This window comes from Rhinatrema bivittatum, chromosome 6, assembly GCF_901001135.1.
Source record: "Rhinatrema bivittatum chromosome 6, aRhiBiv1.1, whole genome shotgun sequence".
In the NCBI taxonomy this organism is placed as follows: Eukaryota; Metazoa; Chordata; class Amphibia; order Gymnophiona; family Rhinatrematidae; genus Rhinatrema; species Rhinatrema bivittatum.
Genome location: NC_042620.1, coordinates 295,041,049 through 295,053,042, shown reverse-complemented (window position 1 = coordinate 295,053,042; position 11,994 = coordinate 295,041,049). Strand labels below are relative to the sequence as shown.

Sequence of the window (11,994 nt, the reverse complement as noted above, 5' to 3'; positions counted from 1 at the left end):
GAATTTCATAGCATCAGGTTTAATGGAACAAGCAGGAAGGGTGAAATTCACTACAAACTGCTGCGACTGCCACAGTTTGCACAGAATTTAATCTATTGCAAGCTGTGGAAAATAAGTTCATGGACTTACAGATTCGGCAGCTTCAGTCTACTTGTGAAATGAAAATGCTAATTTTCCACATCCTCAGCTAAACCTCTGGCTGAGGAGGATTATTGCTGGAGCGGGAAAGGGGGCAGGAGGGATACAGGTGTTGTCATAGCAACCTGATATGCTCTAGATACTTGAAAATAAAAAGACAGTAAATAAATGTTGTGGTATTACGTTGTTGCTTTGCCGTTCCTGGTTGTTAAATGTTGTGCAGAAGTAGTAATTTCCATCTAAAAAGCCTTTCCTGTCATTCGAGACTGCAGTCACATTATCTGCCAGGAAATACACACTCAGGCAGGCAAAGAGCATTTTATCTCCCAATTTGTTTTCCACCTTTGGGGCTATAATTCTGCCAGTCTTTGTATCAGTAAGATGGGGAGAATGAGATACATGCGCACACACACACACACACACACACACACACACACACACACACAGCCGGTACTTACATTAGGCTGCAATATCCTGGTCAGCTCTAGGGCCCAGATGCCAGCAGAGCCCATCCTGCTTGTAGCTGAAGAGCAAAAGATGCCCCCAGGGCTGCTGACAGAGCCCATCCCGCCTGCGGCTGAAGAGAAAAAGATGCCCCTAGGGCTACCAACGGAGCCCATCCTTCTGGCTGCTGAAGAAGAGAGGAAGGGAGAGGTCTGGCATGAGTGAGAATGAATGACAGAAAGAGGGAGCATATGTGTGAGTATGAGAGAGAGAGAGGGAGCCTATGTGTATATGTGAGAGTCTTGTTTTTTCCTTTGCTGCCAAATTTATGATATTTTTATATTTTTTTTGTTATTTTGTGTTGCATTTGCTGTTTGCTTTATTCTACATCACTTCATAAAATCTTTTGAAAGATGAGAAGGCAGTATAAAAAAGGATGAATGAATGAATATGAGGGAGAGGAATACAGCATATATGAGTGACACAATATATGTGTATGAGAGATAGAATGAGAAAGAATGTGTGTGTGTGGGAGCATATCTGTGAGAAAGAGAGGAAGAGAGCATAAATGAATGAGTGAGGAAATCTGTGTGTGTCTGTATGTGAGAGAGATGAAAGAGAGAATGTGTACAGGAGACAGTGAGAGAAAGCCCATGTGTGTTAGAGAGTGAAAGAGAGCATATGTGAGTGAGAGAATGATCATGTGTGTGAGGGAGCATATGCTGGAGCATATGTGTGTATGAGAACGTATATATGTAAGAGAGATGGAATATGTGTGAGCGTGTACGCATATGAGAGAAAGAGGAGAAGTATATGTGCCCCCTTCCCCTCTGCCAATCTACAACAATCTCAGGGTGACTAGAAATCAAATGATACAAGGTATGGGGAGTGGTGAATTTTAAAAATTCTTATTAGTTTTAATTATTGTGTCTTTTTGTTGTGTCTGCTATTTTGAAATATTTTCTTGGCGTTTGGGAGACTTTTAAAAAATTATGAATTTTTAATTATTGGATATTCTATTCATCATCTGTTTTGAAATATTTATGCTTTTTATTACTATGGTTTTACTATTATAACTGATATTTATATTTCTTGATTTTATTGTTTGTTATATGAGGAATGGTGATATTTCTGTCTTTCCATTGTTGCATTGCATGGAGTCTGTCTTATTACTTTTTCCAGATTGGTTTTTGACTGCACATTTCTGTTTATACTTTATAAGAAACATAAGAAGAACATGCCATACTGGGTCAGACCAAGGGTCCATCAAGCCCAGCATCCTGTTTCCAACAGTGGCCAATCCAGGCCACAAGAACCTGGCAAGTGTTCCGCACACAGAAATGCTTCTTGCATTTCAGCCAGTCTCCTTGCGGGAAAGATTTAGCCATGTTTGAATCAGGGGCGTTCTCCTATAAAATCCAAGGCATGGACACAGCCGGCCAGGGGATGATATACTACTGAGCTCTCTTCCCTTCACACCAATACTACTATTACTATTAAACATGTCTAGAGCACTGCAAGGTGCACACAGGGCTGTGCAGAGACGCATAAGAGGCAGAGCTTACAATCTAGTCAAAGCGGTCAAGACAAAAAAGCTTTTTTGGGAGACAGAAGCATAAGGTGTAAAATCTCAAAGGCAGATTAACAGGTAAAGTTTAACTGAAGACAGAAAGCACTTGATCTAATTGGATAAATCTGCAAGAAACTGAATCTTTGCCCCTCTCCTCCCCCCCTCGAAAAAAAAAAAAAAAGCAGGAAAAGGGAAGGAGAGTGGGACTTTAAGTAGGGATCAGTAACTTTAACAACTTCACTTCCTTTTCTGCAAAACTCTCTGCAGAGCTCAGCTTCTCCAGAGGTGCCGCAGATTTCCGGCCAGCAGTGAAAAGTGAGCCCACTGGCAAATTACTCTTGAAATACATTCTGGTGGGAGTCAGTCAGTTCATGGGAGCAGAATTTGTATTGGGTCCTCGTCGCCTGTTTTACAGTCTAATTATAAATGCAGAAAAGAATCGAACCTAGAGATGAAGTGAAGGAGGAAATGGATAAAAATGCATCTGTCTCCTTTACTCCATCTGTATCTGAATTCAGGAAATCCTGGGAGAAGCACAGAGGATCCTCAGTTGGGGAGAAGTGAAGGGAAAGACAGATCAGTGGGAGTCTGTGGCATTGTAATAGGAACTAAATTGGGCCTTTCAGTCCTCATCTGCTGTCTCATTCTTGGTTTCTGTGCTCTGATTTTCTCATGCTTTCTTAGAGGGATAAGTGGAGACTCCTCTCTTTTCTGATCTGATGACTTTTTTAATGTAATTTATTAATTTTCCTAAAGGAGAGGCGCGTACAGTGAGAGGCTGACACATCATATAGCAAACCTTTAGAGTCTGCGGATACAGGCACAGATTTAAGGACTGACCAGACCTGTTCAATTTCTGCACGCACATTGATTTTTGTGTTTGCAGCACATGTGAAGTTCACACTCAAAATATTCCTCCTTTAAAATTGATCTGCCTTAATAAATCATGGGTGGGCGGGGAACTGGAGGAGACAGGAAGGGGAACAACAATGTGTGTGTGTTTGCGGGGTGGGGGGGTGTAGATGGAGAGGACCCTGTGTTTGTGGGGAGGGAAAGGAGAGATGGAGAAGAACCTGGAAGGAGCAGAAGGAGGGCAGTGAGAGAGAAGGGAAGATGAGAATGAGGGGGGGAAGGAGTTGGGAGATGACAATCCACCAGACTATCTGCATCCCCCACCCCCCTCCCTTTTTTTTTTTTTTTTTTTTAAATCCTAGGTCTTCCCATGTGTGTCATGTATCTCCCTATGGCCAGCCTGAAAAACAGGACGACTGTGCGTGCTTAAGCAGGACAAATTCTGGAAAAGAAACAGGTCTGTCTATAAAGCCAGGTACCTGGTCACCCTAGCACAGGAAGTGCTTCTTATTAGGTAAGAGTGAAACCTAGATCTCTGCCCGGGCCTTGCAGACCGGGCCATATTTAACTCTTGAGCGCTTCTAGGGGCAGGGACTAGGGCGGGGGGGGGGCCCAACTCCGGTCCTCCAGAGCCACAAACAGGATATCCACGGTGAATATGCATAAGAGATTTGCAGGTGCTGCCCCTATTGTATGCAAATATCTTATGCATATTCATTAGGGGGTATCCTGAAAACCCAGGCCCGTATGTGGCTCTCGAGGGACCAGAGTTGGCCACCCCTGAACTAGGAGAATGCCTCCCTCCAAGGATGCAGGAATGATGGTGGTGTGCGGCTTGCTCTGAACATATCCTACAGCGACAGGGGAATCTCCTCCTCTGTATCTGCAGCAGTTTCTCCCAAGCACCACTTGCTCTGAGCAGTGCTTGGCCTGTGCAGCAGCATCTCATCAAACCCCACACACGCTTAAAGGCGTAGGGGCGATCCAGCAGCGATTCTATTTTAAAGGGCTCTGAATGCTGCCAGCAGCCTGTCCTTGCACTTTTAAGGGGGTGGGTCTAACCAGATGCTGCCGTGCCACCCAGGCAGAGCTATGCATTTGGGAACAGAGGAAGAGTAGCCCCTTTCAGCCTGGCAGCCCTAGGCAGCTGCCAACTTTGCCTATGGAAAATCCAGACTGGAGCGCAGAGAATATCTGGATGACCTGTCTGTCACGGGCTCAGATGGTTAGAACTGAGTTAATGTTTGCACTGAGAGATGAACACAGAATCTAGCAGGGACAGTTTAGAGAGACCTCATGGTTGGAAAAAGGAAAGGTCATTGCCCCATGAGCCTTGGGCTATTGACCCAGGGTTGCACATTTAAAGAATAAAATAAATAAAGGGGGTTGGGGGTCAGTGTAGTTCAGCGTATTACCTTATGGAAGTCAGGCACATTGCCTGAGAAGCCACAGGATGCAAGCGAGATCCTAGATGCAAAGGAAAAGAGCAGTGTGTGTTGACTCCACGAAAGCGATGGAAGTTTAATACTGGGCAAGACGGGCGTGGCAGTGTGTAATTTGGTGATGCTCCCTTGGGGACACCATGTGGGAGATGGACAGATGGAATAAGGGAGTGGAGAGAGAGAGAAGCGGGGAGAAGCAGGGAAGGGAGACAGGGAGCTTTTCATTCTGTTCCTGTAGGTGGACGTGAGCAGAGAAACAAAGCTAGACTGTAAACCTGACGGAAACTCTGTGGGACTGTAGTGGAGACATAGAATCCATTTTGGCATAAACAAAATGTTTTCACTCAATCCCTGAATGTTTATGATTAGAGACCAAACAGGGTTTTGTAACTATTGTGAGACCAGGAAGTAGTGGAAGCTGGAAGGGGGAGAGCGAGAGTACATTTGTGAGTTATACGAGTGGCTTGAGGGAGGGAGGGGGGACAATGGAAATACCTGTGGGATCTGTGACATCACTGGGAGTTGAATAATATCACTGGAAATCCACTGATGTTATCAAGAAAGTTAAGGAGATTAGAGCTGCATTTGTTCACGTTGCATCCTTCTGTAAATGTCTTTTGGTCTCTTCTCAGCCCATCCCCTGCCCTGTTCTCCCCCTCTCCGCCATCAGACCATCCTAGGCCTTGTTTCTCGCTCTCTCAAAATACAGCAAGACCTGGAAAGATCGGGGGAAGAGTAAGACGACAGGAGAACTCTGAGCCAGAGCACATAAAACATCTGTTCTGGAATAACCCTGGGATTATAGTCTGGAAGAGCAGAGGGCTACAGGTGAGGATATTAGGATTTTCAGTAAATATTTAAGCAAGACTCAGCTCTATCATTTTAGAAAGGGAAAAAAGAAGCCTTCTCAGTCCACTAGAACTACAGTTTCATCATAGCTGTTGGCAGATAAGGAACAGTTGCTTCCCTCCCCTCCCCCACCAGTCTGCCCAGTTGCCCCTACCTACACTACTCTAGCTAAAGATAGGTCCTGTCTGTCTGCCATGCACGCCTGATTTCCTGTAGGAAAATCACTCCTTCTCCATGTTTTCGTTCACTGGGAAATGTAGGCCACCTGCAGCTTGTCATCTCCCCTGATTATAGCTGAGAATGTACAAAGCTTTGTGACCATTTCATGTTGGTTGACCTTGCTTCCTTTTCGAGGAAGCTGGATACAGCCGGTATGACCGCACCGTGCAAGTTGACCACCTCATCTCCCATTTTTGGCCCTCTGCTATTCTAGACGATTAAGCAGATACATTTCCACACCTTCTGCAACTCCCAGGTCTCCTCCCTCTCTCTCCCTCTCACCTCCACTTACTTTCACCCTACCACTTTCCTACCTTGACACTCTGTATTCTTGATTCTGTCATAGTTTTGATTATCACCGTGTCTGCTAGCACCCCCTTAGTAAAAAAAAGTATTTCTTCATATTCCCTCTAAGCCTTCCTCCCTCCAACTTGCTAGCATGACCTCTTGACCCTGAATTTCTTTTTCTATGGAACATTCCACCTTTCAGTACTTGTCTGAAGCGTGCTAAATGAGCCCCCTTTCTCGTCTGTTGTCTGGTGAGAACATTTAGAGTGCTTTAAGCCTCTCTGTGGAGGGTTTGTGTTGCAAGCCTTGCACCAATTTAGTAGCCTTTCCCTGAGCTGCCCATCCTTTCAGGGTCCTCGAGGTGGGATCCTGCTAGGTTTCGACCCTGGGATCTGCCCAGTACTCGAAGCATGGATTGGCCACTGCTGGAAACAGGACGCTGATCTGATTCACCATGGCATATCTTATGTTCCTATGAAAAAATAGAGCAAAAAATCCATAAAGATGCCACAAGTCATTTAACTTGTGCAAGTTTGACATAGCTCAGATTTGCCCATGCCATGAATTTAGTGCCAGGCAAAATTTTGCACAAAAATGATTTGGGCAGCCAGCATAGATGGACTTTTGCCCAATTTGTAATTCTCATATTATTCTCACTCAAATCCATACAGTCACGTTCTCAGTGTTAGGACGTAGGATGTGGTCATGGTAGCTGTTTTCAGACTGGTTGATGATCGGTCTTCAGTTGTCAGGTGGAAGGTGAAAGGTCAGGGAATCGATGTACTACTCCTGGAGAGCATCAGCTGGTTGGCGAATCCACGCTCAGGAAAGTCTGGGAAAATTATTAAATCAAATTTTGGTGGGTTATTTTTTTTGTATTATTTTGAAGTACAAAACCAACCAATCGACCAGCATTATCTCCAATCTGCAATACGATTTTAAACCCTCAAAAGCTGTGTTACATCCTTCGTGCCCTTGTCCTCACCCAGCAGTCACTACCTCTCTTAAAGGCTGGTGATCTCAGTGAATTATGAGCTGCAGGCTTGAGGACTGGCTTGGAGTTTGGTACCCTGAGGTTCCTCTTGCACTTGTTCCCCCTGACTGAAGGGGGATCATTATCTCACCAGATTCACACAGGGTGGCCAGTTGTCCTGCATCATGAACAACAGTCCCATAATTTGACTCAGAAATGACCAGTTTCTACAGTCTGTCTTGCAAATCATTCACCTAATCAAATCCATTTGGACAGGGCTTTGAGATCTGGCCTTCTCTCTCATTATAGATCTAAAAAACACAAAGTACACAGAGCTTGCAGGCTGTAGTAGATTAATGTAGGTGAGGAGGAGTGGCTTAGTAGTTAGAGCAATGGGCTCAGAATCGGGGATATCTGGTTCAAATTCCACTCCCCCCCCCCAAAAACTCCTAGAGACCTTGGGCAAGTCGCTGTATCTCTCGTTGCCTCAGGCACCTGCAGATCGTAAGCTCTTTGGCGGCAAAACTATTGTAACTGAATTCTAATAATGCTGCCTGCTGCCTTGAGCAACATTGGAAAATCCATAATTGATGAGCTATTTTAAAATGAAGACAATTAATTTCTAATGTGTATTTTACCTGAAACACCAATTTGGGGGCTTGCTTATTTATGTATTTACAGTTATTTATATAGCACTTTTCCAAGCAAAGGAGATCAGGGGGGCGGGGGGGGGGTTTATAAGTAAAAATCCATAATACATCATCAACAAAAAAACAAACCATAAAACAATACAGTGTGAGTGAGTATTCAAGGGCATAAAAAAAGCACAGGCTCATTTGATGTCAAAGGCTGTGCTGAAGAGCCAGGTCTTCAGGACTGGTTTTTTTTTTTGGTTTTTTTTTTGCATATCTTAGTCTTCCATTAATCTTAAGGACTCTGGCATGGAATTCCAGACTCTTGGGCCGGTGATGGATTTAGTTTGGTCCCTCTTTCCTCTCTTAGATGGGTGCGATGTACAAAGGGGACTGTCCGCAGATCTCATACTCTTTTGGGAACTAAGCAGATGAAGAGCCACACCTAGCCAAACAGTGTCCAGATTTGTCAGGATTTTGTGAATTACAGCTAAAATGTTGAACTGAATTCAGTATTGAATAGGGAGCCAGTGTAAAGAGGAGAGAATGGGTGCGATACGATCATACCTGTTAACACCTTAGGCTGCGGCATTCTGTAACATCTGAGTTGATCTCAGGGCACTGGCTGGAAGGCCCAGGCAGAGGGAATCACAATAGTCTATATTTAAAAATATCAGTGTTTGTAGTACTGTTCTGAGGCCTTCAAATTCTAATAATGCTTTTAGGTGCCTAAGCAATTGGAGCTTATTGTAAACCTGCTTTAATTACTGCTCAGATGTGAGGTTGCATTGATAGTCTGCTATCTAGGAGGACACCAAGGTCCCAAGCGAGGCGGGAAGTAGGAATTTCACGAGTTCCCAGTTTAAAGGTGGGAAGTTGCTCTGGTAGTGTTTCAAGTGATGTAAACTGTTTGTTTCTGTTTTACCCATGTTTAGTGTCAGTCTGTTATTTCAAAGAAATGTCTCAAAAGATTCTGTGGTTACAAAAGACAAAGGTTTGAGAAATAAAATCTTGCACTAACAGTTCAGCAATGTTTGAAGCATCCAGAGTCCTAACCTAAAAAAAAACGTACCTTCCACAAGGATCTAGTTTATCTGTGACTCTGTTTAATATCTGTCTAATATCACTATGCAAATTACTGACAGGCCTTGGTCTTAATTTTTGGATATTACGCGGACGATGTCCGATTTTTCATTCCCATTGAAAACTCAATAATGCACACACTTAAATTCCTTGACATTTACTTAAATGCAATAAATTGCTGGGTTTTCTTTCCTGATGTTCGGTTCTGCCCTCGCTGCCTCATAAGAAGGGATATTCTTCTTTAATATGGCCCAAAATGTTACAGTTTTTCTGTTTTTTCCCTTGTAAATATTTGCTTAGTTACTAGATTAAAAGATGTTGGTGGTTGGCATGGACATATGAACAAGATGCCTAGCCCATCCATTATTTTCTGATGCCTTCACCACAGTTTGCCTGATAGAGAGGCTGGACTGACAGTGCAGAGTGTAACTGAATACCGACCGACCGTGTGCCCGGATTTCTTTGTGTGACTCACACACACACACACACACACACACACACACACACACACATGTATGCTGCAGTCCTGCCATAGGGAGGGTTAACACAGGTTGGAGTGATCTGGAATTCCCTAAGACAAAGCTGTGATTCACTGGCACGGCCTCTGCTGCCGCCCCCCTTGAGATTCCTGGGGGAGCAGTAAACAAAGCAAGCAGCAAACAGCATTTCTCCACATTGGTACTCTACTGCCCTCCCTCCATCACTCAAGCGCTCTCTCTTCCATCCTCCTGCTCTCTCTCTCTCCATACACTGTCCAGTGCTGAATGGTGTTCTCTGGATCTGATGGAATTCAGCAGCGGAGGGAGGCTTCCCTTGTTCGGTGCAGGTAGGAAAAACTCATGCCAGCAGCCTTAGATAAAACTCGCCCATGGTTTCTGTCAGGGCAGAAGAAATAATGCCTTGAGCCTGCAGACGGCTTCCTGTGATAGTTCTGTGAAATTTTCATGGTTACTGAAAGGGTTCTGCAGCAGCTGATGTTACGGCTGTATAGGGTGTGTATGTGCGTCCTATAACTCATGCCATCTACGGTTGTCCACAAGAGGCAGGACTTTGTGAGTGTGGTCAAAAGGGGAGTTTGAATCTGCCTTAGCCACGTCTGGCTGGTTCTAATCCCAGCATGTATTTATTTCTAGCAATGAACTGTAGAAGAGCACCCTGCTGCTGCCAGAGGACGATCCTTGCTCCAGTTGTCTGGCTGTAATAAACAGGAAATCTCAGTCAAGTGGCTATGATATACAGCAGATATCTCAGTAGTTTGGTTGTGACATATAGCAGGTATGTGGGTACCGCGGTTGTTTGGCTGTGATGTATAATGGATACATGAATCGCTCGGCTGTGAAATACAGCAGATACCTGGGTAGTTTGATTGTGATATACAGCACATATCTCTGTTCAGTAGATACTTGGTAGTTTGGTTGTGATGTAGTTTAGTCGAGAGGTACAGCAGATACTTGGGTAGTTTAATTGTGATGCTCAGAAGTTTGATTTTGATGCCTTGTGGATATCTAGGTAGTTTGGTTGTGATACACAGCACATATCTCTGTACAGTAGATACCTGGTAGTTTGGTTGTGATGTACAGTGAATATTTCTATAGTTTGGTTGTGCTTTAGAGCAGATACCTGGGTAGTGTGATTGTGATATACAGCCCGTATCTCTGTACAGTAGATACCTGGTAGTTTGGTTGTGATGTACAATGGATATTTCTGTAGTTTAGTCGAGAGGTACAGCAGATACTTGGGTAGTTTAGTTGTGATGTTCAGAAGTTTGATTTTGATGCCTTGTGGATATCTAGGTAGTTTGGTTGTGATACACAGCACATATCTCTGTACAGTAAATACCTGGTAGTTTGGTTGTGATGTACAGTGAATATTTCTATAGTTTGGTTGTGCTATACAGCAGCTACCTGGGTAGTTTGATTGTGATATACAGCACGTATCTCTGTACAGTAGATACCTGGTAGTTTGGTTGTGATGTACAGTGAATATTTCTATAGTTTGGTTGTGCTTTAGAGCAGATACCTGGGTAGTGTGATTGTGATATACGGCCCGTATCTCTGTACAGTAGATACCTGGTAGTTTGGTTGTGATGTACAATGGATATTTCTGTAGTTTAGTCGAGAGGTACAGCAGATGCTTGGGTAGTTTAGTTGTGATGTTCAGAAGTTTGGTTTTGATGCCTTGTGGATATCTATTATCTAGGTAGTTTGGTTGTGCTATGCAGTAGCTTCTTTGGCTGTATAGCTGTAATAAACAGCGAATGCCACAATTATTTGAATATGTCATGAAAAAACTGCTTCCAGTTTTTGTGAAATGTTATGGTAAAAAGTTTTCACCCACAATTTGCTACCCACGAAATGTCCTTTTGTGCCCTTCCCTCTCTCTGACAACCTCTCCAGCAACTGTGACAATCCTCCCACTTGTGAGAGTCCCAGAAGCACACTTGCTTAATCTTTCTTTATTCATTCCATACTAATTGCTCAGAAAACAGAATTGCTTCCCCTCTGATCAGAGCCCTAAAAGTCCCATCTCCTCTCTGGTTTGATTTTCTTTTTTTCCCCTAAATCTGAGGATCCTGACAGTAAGAACTGATCCCTAGAGAAGGGGACGTGGCACCTAGGCCCTGCTGGAGAGGTCGCAAGCTTCCAGCAGTGTCTACTTTCCCCTTCTGGAAGTATGAGAGGCAGACGGGAACGTACATGTGCGCCTGTGCGTGTGCTTGCGCACTTGTCTGCATGCTTGAGTTTGTGAACATAGGCACATTTGTGTGTACGCTCACGGGGTTTGTATATGTGCATGTGCTTGTGCGTATGTGCATGAATGTGAAGTAGGGGTATGCATGCAAAAAAAAAAAGTCATTTTTTGTTTTCTTTTTCATTTACTGTATTTCATTTATTTTGTTTTGTTTTTCTATATTGTTCATTTCATTTTTAGCGCGTGCTTTTATTTGTTTATTTTTACAGTGCGTGCGGTTTTGTGAATAGTGCGCATGAAGATGACAAAAACATTTCGTTAGTCGGATGAGAAACGAGGCAAAACCCTAAAGCAAATGTCAGTGGTGTTTGTCTTGTCAGCACATCCCTCATTAGGAAGGGGAAGGAGAAAGGAAGTGAAGGGAGCCCTCATGCCAGACAAAAGTGTCTCACCTTGAGCAAAGTCTCTTCATGCAAACTGTAGGATAAAGTAAAACAAAGCTTTGACATGGGATAAGAGACGTGACTCTAGGCGCTTTCCCTGGTCAGGAAGAGGAACCCTGCCTGCTGTGCATGCTCAGCTCTGACTGCGCCAGATTTGCTCAGTACTCAAAAGGGAGTTAATTCTTTCCAGCCCTAGCAGCTGTCAGTTCAGCCTGCCACATAATCCTCATTGAACTTTAACCACTTTTTAAAATTCATTTCAAAGTCATCGCAAGACGCATTTTCCAGTTTTTTAAATGAGTTTGAAGCCAGCTCGTTTGGTAGAGGAAGCTCCGTGTCGCCTGCGTTTTTTGTGAAGGGAAATTTAGCT

General features: G+C 43.8%; 1 protein-coding gene across 1 annotated transcript in view; it reads left to right on the top strand.

Moving 5' to 3' along the window:
- Positions 1-9,239: 9,239 nt before the first annotated feature.
- DRP2 (dystrophin related protein 2) overlaps positions 9,240-11,994 on the top strand; it is a 67,653-nt gene continuing 64,898 nt past the window's right edge. Inside the window, exon 1 of the mRNA XM_029607380.1 lies at positions 9,240-9,316. The gene's annotated coding sequence lies outside the window, so the exon portion shown is untranslated. The remainder of the gene's footprint in view (positions 9,317-11,994) is intronic.